General features: G+C 48.0%; 1 protein-coding gene and 1 non-coding gene across 4 annotated transcripts in view; one reads left to right on the top strand and one right to left on the bottom strand.

Moving 5' to 3' along the window:
• The window catches only part of EXOC6B (exocyst complex component 6B), a 472,504-nt gene that overhangs the window by 400,014 nt on the left and 57,558 nt on the right, over positions 1-14,932 (bottom strand). The gene's annotated exons all lie outside the window — the stretch shown is intronic.
• TRNAR-UCU lies at positions 4,815-4,886 on the top strand. The gene has a single exon. It is a non-coding gene; the product is annotated as a tRNA-Arg (tRNA).

Genomic DNA, 14,932 nt, shown 5'->3' on the forward strand with positions numbered 1-14,932 from the left:
GGGGACTCCCTCAGGAGGAGACTGCACAGCGCTGCCTGTGAGGAAAAGAACCGTGAGGTAACTTTTGCAGGGACCTGTGGTTAAACAGGAAAAGCCTCATAGGGCTGTTTTATTTAAGGACAAGTCACAGATACAGCATAAAAAGCAAAACCATTACAGGTGTCACCAATCAGTCAGCGTCTGCTGAAGTATAATCATAAACATCTGTGCTCATCACAGGGCTTTTTACCTCACAGGAAAGCCCAATACAAAAAAGAAAAAACACAGGCCAGATAACACAGTCCCCTCAGGAAGGCCCCCTCCCCCCTGACAGCGGCAATGTTAGCAATGCAGCAAGGGAAAGGAGCAGGGAAGGGAGAAGGGACCCCCGAACCCCAGGAATGCCCAGCTGTACCAACCCACCGAAGCAGGAGGGACTGTACTTACCCGTCCGAGCGAGGACTCGCTGACGCATTCCTGACAGAACTACAACCGCAATGGAGGTAGCTGTCGGCCCGGTCCACTGTGATTGAGACAACACCACAGCTCAGTCATATGTGGACCTCGGAGCAAAGCTCACCGGCCACCTCAGGAGTCATGAGGTATGGCGTGGCAGACCAAGCCTCTTTGCAAAGGTGTGCCCACGCTTGCTGGTCGGACTGAGTAGACTACAAGGATCTATAATATCCAGCCTGTCTCTCAGCCAACAGTTGAAAGAAGATTCTTCAAGAAAAAGTAAAGTAAAATAAAATAAAATTTCTCCTCAGGGCGCTGGGCCCAAAGGGAGCCATACGTCCTTCTCCTTTGCTAGGCAGAACGAAACTGAGGCTGCAAGCTGCAGTGAGGAGGGTTATGTCTGGAGGGACCGCCCCCTGGGCGGGGCTGTTCAACTCTGTTAAAGCGGTCCTCCACCCTAAAGTGGAGTCCCGCTGATCGGAACCCTCCCCCCCTCCGGTGTCACATTTGACACCTTTCAGGGGGGAGGGGGGTGCAGACACCTGTCTAAAGACAGGTATTTGCACCCACTTCCGGCCACACGCTACGGGCGAAAGACGGGCATTCCGTCACATCCCGTCTGTCGCCCGTTGTGTGCTGGGAACACTCGGCTCCCAGCACACAGCGTGTGAGCCAATCGGCGGGCGCAGCGCGACTCGCGCATGCGCCGTAGGGAACCGGGCAGTGAAGCCGCAGCGCTTCACTTCCTGGTTCCCTCACCGTGGATGGAGGGGGGAGCAGCAGGGTGACGAGCGATCGGCTCATCCTCTGCTGCGATCACCGCTGGACTCCAGGACAGGTAAGTGTCCTTATATTAAAAGTCAGCAGCTGCAGTATTTGTAGCTGCTAGCTTTTAATATATTGTTTTAGTGGCACATCCGCTTTAATGTAACATGTATTTAACTATTTAACATGTTTCTGCCTAGTCCTCTCCTGTGAACAGGGAACATAACCCACTTGTCAAGATTTAAGGAGCTGTGTCCGTCCATGGACGATAAGAGAAATTGTGATTCTCATTTTGGCCAGAATCGTACAGCTCTACTGGGTGTACAAACTTCAATAAGCACAGTGATCTCTGTACAGCACTGCGGTATGTCAGAGCTATATAAATGTATAATAATAATAATAATAATAATAATAATAATAATAATAATAATAATAACAATAACAACTAGAAAATGCATTTCCTGCAGAAAATGCGTCGGAATGCTGAATAGCTGAATTGCTAAAGCTAACTGGATGAATAGCTTAAAGCGGTTCTCCACCCTAAAATGAAGTCCCGCTGATCGGAACCCTCCCCCCCTCCGGTGTCACATTTGACACCTTTCAGGGGGGAGGGGGGTGCAGATACCTGTCTAAAGACAGGTATTTGCACCCACTTCCGGCCCGGCATTCATGCCGGGCAAAAGACGGGCATTCCGTCACATCCCGTCGCCCCCCAGGTTGTGTGCTGGGAACACTCGGCTCCCAGCACACAGCGGGAGCCAATCGGCGGGCGCGACTCGCGCATGCGCCGTAGGGAACCGGGCAGTGAAGCCGCAGAGACTTCACCAGCGTGTGTCGTTGACACAGAGACTTCACCAGCGTGTGTCGTTGACACAGAGACTTCACCAGCGTGTGTCGTTGACACAGAGACTTCACCAGCGTGTGTCGTTGACACAGAGACTTCACCAGCGTGTGTCGTTGACACAGAGACTTCACCAGCGTGTGTCGTTGACACAGAGACTTCACCTGCGTGTGTCGTTGACACAGAGACTTCACCAGCGTGTGTCGTTGACACAGAGACTTCACCAGCGTGTGTCGTTGACACAGAGACTTCTTCACCACCATGTGATGAAAATGGAGGCAAGGTTACCACAAAAGATAGGCACATACTAGTGGTAGGGGATTCAGTTATTGGAAGAATACAGAGGGCAATCTGTCACACAGACCATTATCGCCAAACAGTATGTTGTTTACCAGGCGCTCGGGTTCGGAACATTGCAGATTGCATGGACAAATTATTGGATGGCGCTGGAGAGGACCCAGCTGTCATGGTATATATCGGTACTAATGACAAAGTTAGAGAAAGATGGAGCACCCTACAAAATGATTTCAGGGACTTGGGGGCCATATTGAAGAAAAGGTCCCCCAAGGCAATATTTTCTGAAATACTGCCTGTACCTCGAGCCACACCACAGAGACAGCAAGAGCTTATGGTACTTAACAAGTGGCTGAGGAACTGGTGCAGGGAGGAGGGGTTTGGCTTCATGGCGAACTGGGCTGACTTTTCAGGCCGTTCCCATCTTTATAGTAGCGACGGATTGCACTTAAATGGGAGGGGTGCAGCTTTCTTGGGATTGAAGATGGCCAAAATGTTGGAAGAAAAGTTAAACTAGGTGATGAGAAGAGGATGATTTGCTAGTGAATATGAGGGAGAGGATCTTCATTTCAAGCCATGACAGGAATCCACTACATCATCAATCTCTAAAAAAGTTCTCATAAGCAGCTTCTGAATCAGCGACTATCAACGTAGCTGGACAAACAAGACGACAATTGGCTGTTCCTAGAAGAAGACTCAACAAAAAGTTTGAGGGCCCCTTCCAGGCCCATTCACTGGTGGCGGCTGCCACTCCAGTAACCGGAGGGTCTTTCCATCAGCCCTCTTTTTACCTTTCTGCAGCTTCTGCAGAAGCTTTAAGGTTCCACAATACATCTCCCAAACATAATCACCTGTAAAAAAAAAAAAAAAGTGTCTTGAGATGTTGGTGGTAAACAGCCTGCTAGGACCGAGGGGAACCGAACCAAGCCCTCCAGAATTTGCCAGGAGTGTAAATGTAGACATTAAGCTTTAAGGTTAATCAAAAATATAACACTCTAAAGGGAAAGGTAGAACAAAGGGGGAGCATGGAAGAGGGTGAGAGGGAGGAAAGGGGGGAGAAGGGAAGGTTGGAGGAAGAAGGGGGTGAGGGTTGGGGGGAACCCCCACACCCCTTCCCTACCCGCAACCTTCCATCCCCCCTACTTTTCTCCCTCTCTGCCTCTTCCATACTTCCCCTCCCCTTGTTCTACCTTTCCCTTTAGAATGTGATATTTTTGATTAACCTTAAAGCATAATGTCTACATTTACACTCTTGGCAACTTTTGGATACGAGGTAACTTTTGGGAGGACTTGTTCTGGTTCCCCCCGGGCCTAGCAGGCCGTTTACCACCAACATCCCAAGCACGTTTTTACAGGTGATAAGTTTGATCTATGTATTGTCGATCGGCATAAAGAAATTGAATTATGTTGTGAACTTTGAAGGCCGGTATGTTTTTAAGGCGTTTGTTGGACCGGCTATGAGAGGAGGTTGAAGGCCGGTATGTTTTTGAGGCGTGTGTTGGACCGGCTATAAGGGGGAGGTTGGAGGCCAGTATGTTTTTGAGGCGTGTGTTGGACCGGCTATAAGAGGAGGTTGAGGGCCGGTATGTTTTTGAGGCGTGTGTTGGACCAGCTATAAGAGGAGGTTAAATGGTCGGTATGTTTTGAGGCGTGTGTTGGACCAGCTATAAGAGGAGGTTAAATGGTCGGTATGTTTTTGAGGCGTGTGTTGGACCAGCTATGAGGGGAGGTTGAAACTCTTTGTCTTCAGAGGTCGGAGAAGTCTTTTCAGCTTTCTTTAGGCTTTCTCTGCTGGAGAAATGAGAACTCTTCCTGTCAGTGAGGCTCTTCATGGAGAAGTCCAAGGCCTCACTCACACGGGGTGTATGAATCTGTACCCTGTGTGGGGGCTGCGTTAACCCCAAAAAGGACATCCTTGTGGGTGCAGTTGTGCGGACGCACCCTGGGTGCGTTCGGGGCCGTGCACCGGCACCCACACAGATGTCACATTGGGTACAGTCTCTGCACCCCAGGTGACAGCAATGGGACTGCCTACACGGCATGCTGGTAACACCTGTGCATCCCCATTGCGGTAATCATGGCCCTCCCATGGGGTAGGGATTAATACCCCCCGTGTGAATGAGGCCCAAGGGTGAATGAAATATTTAGCTCCATTGTGTTGCCAATTAGGGGAACACTGTACCCCTCTTTATTGTTATTTGGGTGTGTTTTATTATAGGAGTGTTATATATTGTAGTTTAGGATAAGTTTGGATTTCTTCTGAAGGCACTTTAAGTGAACATAAGTGATTTACCCCGCTCAGCGGGGGCGGGCCTTAGATCAGAGGCCGCATATGGGCAGCACAGAGGCTTAGGGGTTAGCCTTGCAGCACTGGGGTCCTTGTTTCAGCTTCTGACCAGGACACTATCTGCATGGAGCTTGCGTGGGTTTCCTCCGTGTACTCCGGTTTCCTCCCATATTACAAAGACATGCTACTTTTGCGTTGGTGGTGCAGTGGTAAGCATAGCTGCTTTCTAAGCAGATGACTCGGGTTCGATTCCCGGCCAACGCCATCTCCAATACTTGGAGTCCTCAGCGAGAAAAGCGCAATACAAGGTCAATGCAGAGTATATATTAGCGGTGGAATAAAGAATGAAGAGAATGTGTGGAATGTTTGAGGAAGAAAAGGTTCCCCCAGAATCTATAGAAGAACCCAGCAAATGATAGAAGACGCTTAGCTTTGGCTGCGATCACACCTAGGCATTCTGGATCGCGTGCGGAATTACTGCAATTTCCTAAATTGCTGCAAAACGCGTGACACACTTGTGATCCCGTTACTTTCAATGGCACCCCAATCACGGGACAAAATTGTCACCTGACAAATCACACAAACAAAATGACGGGACACCCGTTTCCCAAAAGCAGTCCTGCGATTTGTCAGGCGACAATCGCGGCAAAAATCACGCCTCGATTGAAAGTAAGGGGATCGCATACTCCACCCAGCGGGAATATTACACCCCCTCAACTGTCTAGATTTACATTAAAGTTTCAAATACAAAAATCCTTCATTGCTGCAGACACCATGTGTGATGTAACCACTTCTAGATCACAATATATACAGCATCTCACAAAAGTAAGTACACCCCTCTGTGTGCGGGAGATCACATACAGCATGTTACAAAACTAAGTACAACCCTCGCATTTGTGTAAATCTTTTCTTGTATCTTTTCATGTGACAACACTGAAGAAATTACACTTTGTATCTACAATGTTGTGTACAGCTTGTGTAACAGTGTAAATTTTCTGTCCCCTCAAAATATCACAACACACAGCCATTAATGTCTAAATCAGAAGAATTTTATACAGGACAGTCAATGGAAGAAAGTGTAGAACTCTTGTCATTTGGAAGCTCAACCAGCCAAAAGTAAAAGGCGTATGACTGAGCACATTGCCTGAAACTAGAGCTGCACGATTAATCACGAAAAGATCCCCCGCCCCCCGCGATCTCCAGGCTGGATGACACACAATTTTCGGGTGTGGCCATAGGAAAGTCCCCGGCTTCAGCCTAGCTCCGGAGCGGCGGCCATCTTGGTACACCCGGAGGCGGCTGTCTCGTCAGGAAGTGACGTTTCATCGCGGCCATCTTGCTCCACCCCACACTCCTCACTAACATTACTGTGCAGAAGGGGGCAAGCGGACATCTGGTTACACCCAACGTAGCATTCACAGTTATTTTAAACACAAAAAAGCAGCAGCAAACCTTACAATGCTTGCTAATGTGACAGAACACCTCTGATTTTCACATTTAGTTAACCCTTTCATGCCTATGTATGACATTTGGTGTTTACAAGTTAAAATCCATATTTTTGGCTAGAAAATTACTTAGAACCCCCAAATATTATATATATTTTTTTAGCAGAAAATCTAGAGAATAAAATGGCGATTTTTGCAATATTTTATGTCATACGGTATTTGTGCGGCGGTGTTTTAAACACAACTTTTTGGGAAAAATTAACTTTCATGAATTTTAAAAAAATGAAAAAGTAAAAATTAGCCCATTTTTTTTGCATAATGTGAAAGATGATGTTACGCCGAGTAAATAGATACCAAGCATGTCACGCTTTATAATTGCACGCACTCGTGGAATTGCGACAAACTACGGTACCTAAAAATCTCCATAGGCGACACTTTAAACTTTTTTTACGGTTACCAGGTTAGAGCTACAGAGGAGGTCTAGTGATAGAATTATTGCTCTCGCTCTGACGATCGCAGCGATACCTCACATGTGTGATTTGAACACCGTTTTCATATGCGGGCGCGACTTCCGTATGCGTTTTCTTTGCTGCGCAAGCTCGCGGGGAGGGGGGCGCTTTAAAAAAAAAAATTTTTGTTTTCTTATTTATTTATTAATTTTGTATAATATTAAATTGTGTTTTTTTTTTTTTTTTACATTTTGATCACTTTTATTGCTGTCACAAGGAATGTCAATCCCTTGTGACAGTAATAGGTGGTGACAGGTACTCTTTATGGAGGGATCGGGGGTCTAAAAGACCCCCGAGCCCTCCTTTGCACTTCAAAGTATTCAGATCGCCGAAAACGGCGATTCTGAATACTGTGTACTTTTTTAAATCCGGCGCCATTGACAGCCGAGAAACCCGGAAGTGACGTCATGACGCCGCTTCCGTGGTTTCAATGCGGAGACTGAATCAAAGCCGTTTACAGCTTAGTGTCAGTCTCCGCCTGGACACAGAAGGCGCCGCATGGAGGATTGGGTCTCCCGGTGGGACGGGAGGCCCGGTCAGAGCGGCGAGAGGCGGCGGGAGGGGGGGGGGGGGATGTCCCCTCCCGCTCCTCCGGCATAACAACCGAGCGGCTTTTAGCCGCATCGGTTGTTATGTTTGGATAGCCGATCGCCGGCTCTAAACAACAGTACCGGGATGATATAACAATAAATTAATATTAATTTAAATTGTTGATATTAGCTAAAAAGTCGAATACAATTGTATATAAAAATATAAATATTTTAAAAAATATATATATATTTTTGGTTTTCGGCCTAGCACAGCCTTCATTTTCAGTACCAAAATTTCCATTCGGTGCACCCCTAGAATAAAGGCTAGCAAAGGGCCACATCCAGCCCCTGGGCCACAGTTTGGAGACCACTGGTTTGGTTCTTTACATATTACAATGGGGTGCCTCGAGATTGTGTGAAATTTTAAAGGGTGCCGTGACTGAAAACATTTTTAGAAACACTGATCCCCACCATTGCTTGGATAAAAGAACCCAAGAGATAAGACACTACTGGATTACGAGTTGACCAAGACACAGATGCACCTTGTTTTGTAAAAGACCCAACAATGACCAATATCCCAGCCCAAAAAAAGGGGGGGCGCATTTACGTGATCACCACGATCGTGGCGTGACCTTGTCTACCTCCGACACGATTCCCAACATCCCAGAAAAACAAAGCCATAAAAAGTGACAAATAAACAGGAAGGAGCTTAAGAACTGGCCCTGGTCGCTGCTGTGGAGCGCAATGCGATTTGGCAAATGCCACAGAAGCCAACTGTAATGTCTCTCCGTGGAAATGTTTAGCTTTTGATCAAAACAAAAAGCAAATTGAATGACTGGGGTAAAAAAAAATAAAAAAAAAACGTTCTGCGTCCCGTGTGCCAAACCGCCAGAGCTATTAGGACCCCCGTGAAAAAAAAAAAAAAAAAATATTTAGCTGCGGAACAATATCCAAAACACTAAATAAAATAAATCAACTGGAACAGAACAAGGCTCTTGTTGGTGGTAATGAAACAAAAGATTCTTGTATTTTTGTTTTCAATTAGAGAAGCTGTTGGTTTCAATTATAGAGAAGGAGAAAAGGGAGGAAGGGGATTTGAATAACGGGGAGGGGGGGGGGGGACAACTTCTGGATGGCCTTTGTCTGGATGACTTTGTGGGGTTTCTAATGACTGAAGCCATCTTCCTCTCGTTAAGGAGACATAACGAGCTTAATCCTGTTTATTCCCAGAGTTTAAAAATAAAACAGCCGTGGATGAAAGTAGAGGAGGGGAGGACTGCGGCTAGCGAGAATTCGGTCCCCTTACTGTAGGATATTATCGGCTCTGCCACGTCTCACATGTGGGCTGGCTGGTAGGAAACGAAGCACAAAAGAGAAAATTGGGTTTTGGAGTCATGGCATGCCAGTTGTCTTTTCTAAAATGTCATGCCAAGTGGCAGCCTTCAATGGCTCTTCCACTACCGGTTTCCTTGTTTTTCAGAGAGGGGCAAATCTGTTGTAGGATAGGGGGGTGCCCCGTACAGATGACCTGAGACGGGGCGTGCCCCGTACAGATGACCTGAGACGGGGCGTGCCCTGTACAGGTGACCTGAGACGGGGGGCCCCCGTACAGATGACCCGGAGGGGCCCCGTATAGGCGACTAAAGACGGGGGGGGGATCCCCTGTACAGACGACCAGAGACGGGGGGGGGATCCCCCCCCCGTCTTTGGTCGCCTGTACGGGGCCCCTCCGGGTCATCTGTACGGGGCGCGCCCCGTCTCAGGTCATCTGTACGGGGCGCGCCCCGTCTCAGGTCATCTGTACGGGGCGCGCCCCGTCTCAGGTCATCTGTACGGGGCGCGCCCCGTCTCAGGTCATCTGTACGGGGCGCGCCCCGTCTCAGGTCATCTGTACGGGGCGCGCCCCCTCTCAGGTCATCTGTACGGGGCGCGCCCCCTCTCAGGTCATCTGTACGGGGCGCGCCCCCTCTCAGGTCATCTGTACGGGGCGCGCCCCCTCTCAGGTCATCTGTACGGGGCGCGCCCCCTCTCAGGTCATCTGTACGGGGCGCGCCCCCTCTCAGGTCATCTGTACGGAGCGCCCGCCGTCTCAGGTCATCTGTACAGAGCACCCCCCCCCGTCTCAGGTCATCTGTACGGAGCACCCCCCCGTCTCAGGTCATCTGTACGGAGCACCCCCCCGTCTCAGGTCATCTGTACGGAGCACCCCCCCGTCTCAGGTCATCTGTACGGAGCACCCCCCCGTCTCAGGTCATCTGTACGGAGCACCCCCCCGTCTCAGGTCATCTGTACGGAGCACCCCCCCCCCCCCGTCTCAGGTCATCTGTACGGAGCACCCCCCCGTCTCAGGTCATCTGTACGGAGCACCCCCCCGTCTCAGGTCATCTGTACGGAGCACCCCCCCGTCTCAGGTCATCTGTACGGAGCACCCCCCGTCTCAGGTCATCTGTACGGAGCACCCCCCGTCTCAGGTCATCTGTATGGGGGGCCACCCATCTCAGTTCATATGTATCTGTCGGCCTATGGTTTCTAACAGCAGTCTTGGACACCATTAATCTTTTTAGCTATCTGTAAGGGGGTAATTCTTTCCAATGACCACAAGTGTAAGGAACATTCTTCCCACTGACCATCACACTGTGGGTGAAGGATTGTGTACATGGGATTGTATTTATATTATTTATTTTTTTTGTTGAACTAGATGGACTTGTGTCTTTTTTCAACCCGACTATGTAACTATGAAACTAGGAGTTGTAGATATAGTGATTTTTAGCAGGGATTCCCAGAGACTGAAAAGTGATTTCAAGGGTTTCTCTGTGTCGAAAGGGTCAAAAAATGCTTCATAAAAAGACTTTTTAAAGAAGATGGGCTCAGCAATGACAGTTTCCATCTTCTTGTCTTGCCAGACTTCTTTTTAGAAGGCCATCTGGGAGCTCAAAGAAAAATAAAAGTCATTATAAATCCCGAGGGGGGCTTTGGATGAATGTTGGGGTTGATCTGAAATGAACACAAGTATCTGAAGGCAATACAAGGCGTCTCAAACATCTCTGCTACCCTAAAACCTCATACACACGATCGGACTTCCATCTGACTTTTCCGTGGATTTTTGTCCAAAGGGGCGTTGTCCGTGAACTTGTTCTGCATACACACGGCAGAACTTTTTCAGCCAACATTCACCAAATCTAGTGTTTTTTCAGCTCTTTACCGCCACCCTTTGGGCAACTTCTGCTAAAGTGTTGTCTGATGGTTAGCATTGGTTCTGAGCATGCGTGTTTGTACTTTGGGTTTTAGTCCGATAGACTTGTGTACACACGATTGGATGATCTTCTATCAGACATTTGTTGTCGGAAAGTTTGAGAGCATGCACAGCGAACATTTGTCCGTTGAAAAACCGACAACAATTGTCCGATGGAGCATACACACGGTCGGATTGTCAGATAAAACAGAACCGTCGAAAAGTTTCATTGTGTGTATGGGCCTTAAGCCTCATGCACATGATCGGACCTCCATCGGACAAATCCGTGGAATTTTGTGTGCGAAACACGTCCATCACACAATTTTTGTCGGAATATCTGATTGTGTGTACGGGCCTATAGAAACATTTTAGACCAGGTCGGGGTCACTTTAACCACTTCCCGCCCAGTCAATAGACAATTGACGTCCGGGAAGTGGTTCTGTTATCCTGAATGGATGTCTATTGACATCCTGCAGGATAACGTGGGGGCACACAGCGCGGCGATCCGTGATGCGGGGTGTCAGTCTGACACCCTGCATCTCCGATCTCGGTAAGCGGAGCGGAGGCTCTTTACCACGTGATCAGCCGTGTCCAATTACGGCTGATCACGATGTAAACAGGAAGAGCCGTTGATCGGCTCTTCCTCACTCGCGTTTGACGCGAGTAGAGAGCCGTTCGGCGTCTCTCTTGACAGGGGGGTTTGCACTGATTGTTCATCAGCGCAGCCCCCCCCCCCACGAATGCCCACACTGGACCACCAGGGAAGCCCCAAGCATGTGGATGGCCAGGTACATCCAACATGGCCTTCCACATATGCAATTTGATGCCAAATGGGCACTGATTGGCACCATTGTGAAAGACCTTTAAATCTGTGATGCCCAGCAATGCCACCCAGTGTCATCCATCAGTGCCCATCCGTACCCACCTAGTGACCATCAGTCCCCATCCATAAGTACCCATCAGTGCCACCATAAGTACCCACCAGTGCCGCCTATTGGTGCCACATACCAGTGCCACCTATTATTGCCGCCTATCAGTGTCCATCATCAGTGCCACCTCATCGGTGCCGCCTTATCAGTGCCCGTCATTGAAGTAGAAAACATACCTTTAAATGTATTTTGCGCAAAAAATAAAAACCGCAGAGGTGATCAAATACCACCAAAAGAAAAATATTTTTGGGAACAAAATTATAATAAAAAATGTTTAGGTACAGTGTAGTATGATCACGCAATTGTCATTCAAATTGCGACAGCGATGAAAGCTGAAAGCTGAAAATTGGCCTGGGTGGGAAGGTGTATAAGTGCCTGGTATCGAAGTGGTTAAGAGACGCTCATTTCTGGCATTGGGCTTCGTAAATCCTGGAATCCAACCAACTCGGATAGACCCGAAATAACAAAACATTTTTATAATCCCCATGTATACAAGCAGCATAACTGCTTTCATCAGTCCCCCCACGCATAGCTAGGCTGTTGTGAAGGAGCACTTGATGAACATTCATCCCTGAACACTGATCCCCTGAACGGGAAGGATTATCCATTCCTCCACAGAACTGCCGTAATCATCTGCAATCAAGGCTAATCAGAAAACAACACACAAAGTACAAACAATGGAAAGTGCTTGATTAAGCTAAATTCACCTAAGAGCAAGCTGAACATTGGGGCTGTGCTGGGTTATGGAACACGTATGGTCCCAACACCAGGTTGTTTCAGACTCCATTGGAAAGCACGATGCCAGTGAGATTCAGTCCATAGTCTCCATAAGATTCTAGATTGGGGGCGAAATTGCGTGCGTTCCAATGGAGTCTGAAACAACCCGGTGTTGGGACCATACATGGCTCTTATGGAGACTATGGACTGAGGCCCTGTACACACGGCTGGGAATCCCATCAGGAAAAAACATTGGTTTTCCTGACAAGCTTGCCATGTATACAGACGGCCATTCAAAAGAACCACCGTTCTTTTGGATGGCAAGAACGGGGGGTGACGTCATCGACAACGGCGCACGTCACATTCGATGCCGTGGCCGCCATCTTGCTACACCCTACACTACCCTTGTATGCTACCGCAGTCTCATCGAGCATGCGTGGGTTTACCTGGGGAAAGGCAAGCATACCAACGTATGGTTTTCCTCGGCGGGAAACACTCTGCCGAGTTTTCTCGGCAAGAAAGCTGATGGGAGAGCTTTTTGCCGTGAAAACCGCGCGTGTGTATGCTTTCTCGTCGAGAAAACTTCCGGGAGTCCCCACTAGAAAAATAAATAGAGAACCTTCTTAATATTTTCTCATCGGGATTCCCGGCAGAGTAAGTGATTCCCGGCTCGTCGTAGTTGATGACGTCACCGTGTTCTTGTCATTCAAAAGAACGGTGGTTCTTTTGAATGGCCGTCTGTATGCATGGCAAGTTTGCCAGGAAAACCAACGGTTTTACCTGACGGGATTTCTGGCCGTGTGTACAGGGTTATAGTCTACATAAGAGCCATGTATGGTCCCAACACCACGTTGATTCAGACTCCATTGGAAAGCACAATGCCAGTGAGATTCAGTCCATAGTCTCCATAAGATTCTAGATTGGGGGCGAAATTGCGTGCGTTCCAATGGAGTCTGAAACAACCCGGTGTTGGGACCATACATGGCTCTTATGTAGACTATGGACTGAGGCTCTGTACACACGGCCAGGAAATCCCGTCAGGAAAAAACTTTGGTTTTCCTGATGGGATTCCCGGCAAGCTTGCCGTGTATACAGACGGCCATTCAAAAGAACCGCCGTTCTTTTGGATGGCAAGAACACGGTGACGTCATCGACTGCGATGACCGCACATGCGTCAAAGTCGAGCATGCGTGGGTTTACCTGGGGAAAGGCAAGCATACCAACGTACGGTTTTCTCTGGAAGAAAGCTGCTGGGAGAGCTTTTAGCCGCGAAAACCGTGCGTGTGTATGCTCTCATCGAGAAAACTTCCCGGAGTCCCGACGAGAAAAATAAATAGAGAACCTTCTTAATATTTTCTCGTCTGGATTCTCGGCAGAGTAAGTGACGAGCGCCGGCTCGTCGTAGTTGATGACGTCACCGCGTTCTTGTCATTCAAAAGAACGGCGGTTCTTTTGAATGGCCGTCTGTATGCATGGCAAGTTTGCCAGGAAAACCAACGGTTTTTACCTGACGGGATTTCTGGCCGTGTGTACAGGGCTATAGTCTACATAAGAGCCATGTATGGTCCCAACACCAGGTTGTTTCAGACTCCATTGGAAAGCACGATGCCAGTGAGATTCAGTCCATAGTCTCCATAAGATTCTAGATTGGGGGCGAAATTGCGTGCGTTCCAATGGAGTCTGAAACAACCCGGTGTTGGGACCATACATGGCTCTTATGTAGACTATGGACTGAGGCCCTGTACACACGGCCGGGAAATCCCATCAGGAAAAAACGTAGGTTTTCCCGATGGGATTCCTGGCACGCTTGCCATGTATACAGACGGTCATTCAAAAGAACCGGCGTTCTTTTGGATGGCAAGAACACGGTGACGTCATCGACTGCGATGACCGCACATGTGTCAAAGTCGAGCATGCGTGGGTTTACCTGGGGAAAGGCAAGCATACCAACGTACGGTTTTCTCGGCAAGAAAGCTGCACATATACGACGGCAGAATGGCACGGCTGGGCACAGGCACGTACCTGTACGTCCTCTTTAAGTGCCCAGCCATGGGTTGCGGCCGCGCGCCTGCGACCCGGTCCGAAGCTGCGTGACCGCGGCCGTGGGACCCACAGACCCTGACCCTATATCTTTTTTGGGGGTATTTATTATAGCAAAAAGTAAAAAAAAAATATTGATTTTTTTTTTTCAAAATTGTCGCTCTATTTTTGGTTTATAGCGCAAAAAGTAATAAAACCACAGAGGTGATCAAATACCACCAAAAGAAATCTCTATTTGTGGGAAAAAAAGGACTCCAATTTTGTTTGGGAGCCACGTCGCACGACCGCGCAATTGTCAGTTAAACCAACGCAGTGCCGAATCGCAAAAACTAGCCAGGTCCTTTACCTGCATATTGGTCCGGGTCTTAAGTGGTTTAGGGCTGCAACTAACGATTATTTTCATAATCGATTAGTTGGCCGATTATTGTTTCGATTAATCGACTAATCGGATAATAGCCTTTTTAAAAAAAGCATTTTTTTTTGGGCCAATTTGTTGTTGGGCAGATTACAAAACACAAATTGCCACAAAAACACATTCCATGCTTTTCTGCGGCTTCTCCATTGAAGTATATTGAACCAACAAAAAAACAAAATAGCACCGTTTTGCGTTAAAAAAGTCCTCGCCCTTTCCAAATACACAGTAGCTGAAAAAAAATCATGGATGTGAACGTTTCCCATAGGAAAACATGTAACTGAACCGTAGTGTGTTTCTGCAAAAAGCACCAAAAAACACAGAGGTGTGACCCCCGGCCTGAGATGTTTAGTAACATAATGGGGGTTAAAAAAACAAAAATAAGTACAAAAAGAGCAAATAATCGCTACTGTAAGGGGTTAATTTTTTTACTATGGGACAGAGAAAGTAATATTTACAGTAGCGATTTGCTTTTTTGTACTATAAAGGGCTAATT

Source organism: Rana temporaria, chromosome 1 (genome assembly GCF_905171775.1).
Source record: "Rana temporaria chromosome 1, aRanTem1.1, whole genome shotgun sequence".
In the NCBI taxonomy this organism is placed as follows: Eukaryota; Metazoa; Chordata; class Amphibia; order Anura; family Ranidae; genus Rana; species Rana temporaria.